We start from the raw sequence: 7,645 nt of genomic DNA on the forward strand, positions 1-7,645 counted from the left end.
AAGCATAACATAAGTGCACTTGGTCTCTTTCTTTCATGGTTAAAATGCTGCCTTCATCTCTTTGAAAAAAACAACGTGTCTGAACTCTTTATTTTCAGAGTTCCCTCTGTTTAAACTCTGTCTATAGTGAAAGCTTTGTTGATTTAAGCAGACCACTTTTCTTCCTTTACTCCAGAATTTTAGCATCACTTAAACTGAAAACATTTTTCTTAGAAGTTTTGCCTTATTTTCACAGAAAGTCCTTGTAAATATCATTAAAAGAATAAATTGTCCAGTACAAAATAACATTGAGTCATAGCCATGTTTTCCAGTTTTTTTTTTAATTTACTTTTCATTGCCATAGAACAGAACAATAAATGTGAATAGCTGAGAATTATCAAAAAGACAGGTTGGACCCATGCAAAATACCAAAAATTAGTCCACTCAGTGTTTAATGCTAATAATTATAGCGAGTCATGAACATAATTCACCACTGATTTCTTAAGGTTTCATTAGATGACAAGTCATAATGTTCTCTATGTTGCTTCCTGCAGGCAGCAATGGTACTTGGTGCTCAATTAATAATTTTGCTCAGTAATGTGCAGCTTTCATATGTACTCAGTTTTCTGCTTGTCTCATTGCAGACAATAGACGTAGGGTTTGAAATTCTAAATCTGTCCACCCACTGTTGTGTCATGCAGGTGATGGCTCACTTTCACAGAACTGTCTCCAGAGAGCTTTTTGTTTAGTTATAAAGAAGGCTCCCTGCAAAATTTTCTTAAGTATGTTTTTTCATTTCTATGTACACTTGTGTTAAGTCCACTGTCTTGGTTCTGACCATCTTCCCCTCATTTGAATTAGTCCCAGGAGTCTCCCTGCCTCTGTATTGCTCAAACATTTTTCTTCTGGTATCTTAAGTGAGTAAGACATTCTCAAATCTGACTTGGGATTTTTCCTTTAGGAAAGAGAGCTGCGTTTCTCTCAGGCCACTTTCCCAGCCTGGCAGCTGCGTTGAACAGAAGCTAGAAGGTGTTTCAGGTTACTATGCTGCCTGAGTATTTCTGCTGGTGGAAGTGAAAATCCACAGTCCCACTCCCATTTCTCCATTTCTCATCTTTCTCTCTCTCTTTTTCTATCTTTTTTATTTAAAAATGTTACTAATATCATATTTCATATATTTGAGAGGGGTGCAATTACTTTCCCATGCTTAGGATTGACACATTCTACTATAATACTGCCGAACTGCTTCCAAAGTTACCACAAAGCATAATACTACAACCCATCCTCTTGTACATGTTTTAATGTACCACATCCTTGATACCAACATTCCCAGTCTTTAACATTTCCAACTGGGGCAGGCATTGTAGCATAATCAGCTAAGCTGCTGTTTGCAATACTGCCAGCATCCCATTGTGAGCACTGATTCAAATCCCAGCTGCTCTACTTCTGATTGAGGTCTTTGCTATGGCCTGGGAAAAGCAGGGGAAGATGGCCCAAGCATTTGGGCTCCTGCCACTCATGTGAGAGTCCCGGATGAAGTTTCCACCTCCTGGCATTGGCTTGGCCCAGCCCTGGCTATTGTAGCCATCTGGGCAGTGAACCAGTGGATGGAAGACTGTGTGTGTGTGTGTGTGTGTGTGTGTGTCCTTTTTTCTTTCTCTGAGATTCAAATACATAAATCTTTTTTTAAAAAATAAATTTTTCAATGTGTAAGCATGAAATTATATCCTCCTGTGGATTTTCCTGCATAGCAATGAGGTTCGGCATCTTCTAATGTACTCAGCAATCTTTGGGATTTCCTTTTCTTTGAAGCACCTATTGAAGGTGTTTCCTCATTTTTCAACAGTTGCTTATCTTTCTCAATTTGCTTTGCAAGAGATCTCTGTCATTGGAATATATTTGTTGCAAATACCTTATCCCAGTTTGTGATTATATTTTTATTTTCTTTGCAACATTATTTGATGATTAGACATTCTAGAATTTAATGTAGTCAAATTTAAAAATAGTTCCTTCAATATTTTCTTGCAATTTTGTCTTAAGAAATCCCTTTCTGAAGAACATGCAGCTATTTTTGATATTATTTTCTAAGTCATAGTTTTAAAATTTTTTGTTGTTTATTTTCAAGTGTTTATTAAAAAATTAACATTTCTACTTTTCTATTTTCCTTTTACAGCTTTGGAGAATACTAGAACAATTATTCAAGAATTAATATCAAGCTCCTCATATATATTAAGGACTGTACATTGCATTTAAGTAAATCTTGTCCACTAGCAATATAATAAATTATTTTCATTATAAATTCATGACAGTGCTAAAATAAATAATTACATAAATAACAGATCTTTCTGGAGTAACTACTATGAATTAAGTTTTGGGAACACAAAGATATATAAAAAACGGTCCCTGCCATTAAAAAGTTCACAGTGTAAAGGGGCAGAGAGAAAATAAAACAGACAATTTAATGTACAATGATGACTTTGCTGGTGGAATGTACGAAGAACGACAGGGACCTTACCAGGGTCACTTAATCTGGATTATTAGGCATGGTTTCTGGGCCAAGATAATGAGATTTTACAAAAGATTTTGAAGAAGGGAATTAATGGTGAAGGAAAGGAACAGTACAGATATATCAAACAGGCTACACAAAGGCAGACAAGTGAGACAATTTTCATGTTCAGGGAACTGCAGATAGTCTGATGTAAACAGAACTGAAAGGTACAGGAAGGGACAGCCGTGAGAGGAAAGACTAGGGACGTGGGTCAGACTGCATCATTACAGGCTAACAGGCTCTGCCAGGGATACGACTGCAACCCGACTACAATGAGGAGTTTAAGTCCAGAGTTAATAGTTATTGTAATAATTCCAACTTCAAATAAGAAGCAGAATTAAGTAAGGAAGCAGAGAAAAAGATGGAGGAGCTTCATATTACTTAGATATTGAGATGATAATTTCAGTGAGAACTGATTGTTGATCAGGTATGGAGAATTATGGAGAAAAGTGAAAAATGGTGACTGTCTTGGAGCACTGGTGATTCAGAACTAGGGACTGCAAGAAGAAGAACTGGCTTTGTGAGAGGATGAGTACTGATTCAGGAGTTTGTGATTTAACTAAGGATCCAACAGATTGCGGCACATGTGTTACTGGAGCGATCTGATCTTGAGACATGGACAGGGACATCATCAGCACCAACAATGGTGGTGGACACTGGGAGAGTAAATAGGATCCCCTAGGATGTTTAGAATATAAAGGGAAGAGAGGACCATGGCCTGAACCTTGAGGGACACCAACATTACTGACTGGATGAAGAAGAGTGAGCCTTTGAAAGAAACTGAGCAGACTGATAACAGCAGGAAAAAGAAAATCCAAGAGACTGTAATCCCAAACCTAGGAGGAGAGTTTCAAGAGGAGAATGTTTATGTGTGTCAAATACATTACCAACTGAAATATACCCAATGGATATGTAAGTCACTTGTAACTTGGTTAACCAGGTTAAGTCATGTGAGTGAGGCAAGATGACAGTGGATTGAGAAATGAATGATGAGAAGGTCAGAGTGAAGGAACCCTTTTAGGAGGACATGTAATTAGCAGCTCTAAGGATAAAGCAAGGTATGATATCTTAAGAACTAAAATATAGATATAGATATAGATTTGGATAATTTTAGCTTTATGGGAACATTCCAATGACAGTACAGAGCCCCCAATAATTCCTCCTCTATTTCCACCCTTTTTAATATCTTACATTTCCATAACACATTTGTTCAAATTATAGTCATAGTCATTAGTTCATCACTCTTATTTGAACTTCAGATTTTACTCAGACTTCACTAATCTTTTCTCTTTTTGTTACAGGATCTAATTCTGGGTCCTAATTACATTGCTTTGCCATTTCCCCTCCTTGATTCATGACAGTTTATCAGTCTCTTCGTGGTGCATCAGGACTGTGGAAGCTTTGATGACACTGGCCATGTGTGCTGTAGCCTATCCTTGAATCTAGCTCTATCTGATATTTTTCTCGTGATTAGAGTGGGCTTATTATGGGTTTTTGGAAGGTGAAGGACCCTTCTCATCTCAGAATGTCAAGGTGAACACTACCAATACTTGCCATCACTGAGGATGTTAACCTTCATCATTTGGTTAAATATATGAGCCAGATTTCTCCACTGTAAAGTTACTGTTTTTCTACTCCCAAACTCTAGTCATTGGAAGCAAGTTACAGTGTCTAGCCTACTCATAGGGAAGGGTGGAGTGGTGATTGAGTTCCATCTCCTTGAAAGAGAAGTATCTACACACATTAAATAGAATTATTCTGTAAAAAACATTTGTCTCTTTTTTTTACAATTTATTTATTTATTCAAACATTCCTCTTTTCCAGTATATATATCCATGCATATACATATTTATATTTTGAATTAGTCTTACAGTTTTTCACCTTGCATTTAAGATTTTATCTGTCTGGAATTGGCTTTTGAGTGTGATGTGAGGTAGTGGACTTGTTTTATTCTTTATATAGACAAAATTAATTGTCCTAACACTTTTCATTCATCCCTTCCCCTGCTTATCTGCAATGCCAGTCTAGTCATAAAAACATTCTGTTAAAACAATCCTTGTCAATCAAACAATTAAAAATTATGTTGATTTAATTTTTACACCCTGAATTTTTGAAGTTTCATTTTTTGTGAACTTTATTTATGGGTGTTGGGTATATTCCTCATGTCTATAGCAACTAACAATTTAAAATCTTCTAAGAATGCTTAGATTGCTTTTTAAAAAGCAAAAATAGATTTACTTGTTGGATATTTATCATGGAACCCAGGTTAAAAGTTTACCTACATTCTCTTACAGGACAGGGCTTCAAAAATTTCACGGAAAATTTAAATTATATTTCAGTTCCATTTTTCCATTACTTTTTGGAATCCCCTTGTATAGTTCATACCATTTTTGCCAGATGGGTAGTTTTCAGATTGCACCATTGAGAAAGCTGAGGTATACAAAGGAAAAATAATGTGTCTCAAATAACCTCTAATCTGTGGAAGAGCTAATTCAAAATTTTAAAATTCAAAATAACTTCAAAATTTATAGTTGATTTCTTCTAAATGCTAGAAGGGTTCCATTACTTTACAACCTAATTCTTTGGATGCAAACAAATTTTGAATGAATTAAACATTCCAAGAAATGCATACTGGCAAGGGTAGGTTCTGCTACATGTTGTCTCAACCAATATTGATTGCTAACAACACAGAGATAATTTCAAACTGAAATAAATGTACAATTTAAAGCTAAATATAGCCTGATTTGTAATAGAAATATTAAGTTATACTTGAGAGATAAAATCTGACCACTTATAATGAGGCTACTACAAAGAGTACAATTTACAAACCTGTTTAAGCAAGCAAAATTATTTTATGGAAAGCAATAAAATAAGTGAAACCATCAAGTGCATCGTGCTATTAAAACCAAAGAGAATTAAGATAAGAATAGAAAAGGATGAGAAACTAATTTACAAGAGCAATTTAACATCTTTGTGGTAATAAGACACAATTATTTCTTGGAGAGATGCTTGATTCTGGATTTTACTGTGCAGAGCACAGAAAACATTTAAGTGGAGGACCATAATTCCTGGTCAAGGATCTGTGTTGTTGACAGATTCCGTTATTGGCAAAACTTTAGCAAGACAAAAATCCTCATAGGAAATATGGAGCTGTAGTAAAAAATAAAAATGCCAGTCACTAAAAATGAGTGTTAGAAGCCATTGGTCCTAAAACAAAACACAGGGGACAGAGTAACAGCTTCTATGAGTCACTTTCCTTGGTTCTTCAGGAAACACTGGTTGACTTTTATTCTTTCCCAAGGATTTTATATTTACCAGATTATACATACTTATAAATTGCAATCATCCTTCCCTGGTTTGGAATTTTGTGTCTTATACTACCATTTAGCTAATTCTTTCCTTCATTGTTATAAATGAAACAATACATATGCTAAAGTTTAGAAAGATTTAAAATTTCCCATGAAAATAAGAATTGTTTCACAAATTTCACTGTTAAAATCACAGATGGTAAAATACTACTTTATTGGCTTATATCACCAAAGCCATATGAAGTCACAAAAGAAATTTATAGGCTATTGACTCTTCTAAAAATCAAATAGCAAGAAAATTATCCGAAAAGGTTTGCAAATGCTCTCTGCTTTGTGTGGTTCTTAAATGACAGAATTGATGGATATGGTAGGTAGAATAATGTACCCCAAGGATGCCCAAGATTTATTTCTGGAGCATGTGAATATTAAAATCCAAAAGGGAACTTCTCAGGTAGGACTAAGGATTTTCAGATCGGGAGAGTATCCTGGATTATCAAACAAGGACACCGGAGAGTTGAATTGGAGAAGATGTGACCATTGAAGCAGCAGAGTGCTACATTGTTGGATTTCAAGAAGTAGAAAAGAGGGGGACGGCGCTGTGGCGTAGCAGTGCCGGCATCCCATATGGGTACTATTCAAGTCCCAGCTGCTCTACTTCCGATCCAGCTCTCTGCTGTGGCCTGGGAAAGCAGTAGAAGATGGCCCAAGGCCGTGGGTCCCTGCACCCATGTGGGAGATCTAAAAGAAGCTCCTGGCTTCAGATTGGCATAGCTCCGGTCATTGTGGCCAATTGGGGAGTGAACCAATGGATGGAAGACCTCTCTCTCTGCCTCTCCTTCTCTCTCTGTGTAACTCTGACTTTCAAAAAAAATAAATAAATCTTAAAAAAAAAAAAAAAGGAGAAAAGAGCCATGTCCAGGGAATGTAAAGGGCCTCTGGAAATTATACAGGACAAGAAAACAGATTCCTCTAGAATCTCGGGAGAATGCAACCCTGGAGCCATGTTGACTTTAGCCCAGTGAGACTCTATCTGCCAGATGTCTGTCCTGCAGAAGGCTAGAGTGCTGGTTTGCACTGCCATATACCACTGAGATTTCTGAAAATCTGTAACAGCAACCATGGGAACTTAATACAAAGTGTTGAAGAATACATTTCATAGGAATAACTAATTTCCATTTCTTAAAATGTAGAATCTTTAGATCCTGGGGAAAGGATCTATAAAGATTTCCAGGAAAGAGTGTCTACAATCATAGTTCCTTCCGAACCGGAGCAGCAGCAACATTTCTCCCCTTTGGTCTACAAATATCAATTACTGATCCTTCTGCAAAAATGTTTAAATAGCTTTCAGCTTCCCTTTACAGTGACATTTGTCTTAACTGAAGAAAAGAGTAATTCATATTCAAATATTTACTCAGCATCTAAATATGTGCTAAATATGTGCTACATAAATAAGACAGTGCCCTCTGAGGCACGCCATCCAGCACAGTGCAAGATTTACGTATTTATTGGAAAGGTGGAGTTACACAGAGGGAAAGGTAAAGGCAGAAGGAGAGAGAAGCCTTCCATCTGCTGGTTCCCTCCGCAAATGGCCACAACAGCCAGGGGTGGGCCAGACAGAAGTCAGGAGTCAGGACTCAGGAGCTTTATCTGAGTCTCCCACATGGACACAGGAGCCCAAGCACCTGGGCCATCTTCCACTGCTTTCCCAGACACATAAGCAGGGGGCTGGAGCAGCCAGGACACAAACTGGCACCCAGCGTTGTAGGCAGTGGCTTAACACCACAGAGCCGGCCCCAGAAATAATGTTTTT

This window comes from Oryctolagus cuniculus, chromosome 4 (assembly GCF_051225735.1).
Source record: "Oryctolagus cuniculus isolate XC-2025 breed Fujian yellow rabbit chromosome 4, ASM5122573v1, whole genome shotgun sequence".
Lineage (NCBI taxonomy): Eukaryota > Metazoa > Chordata > Mammalia > Lagomorpha > Leporidae > Oryctolagus > Oryctolagus cuniculus.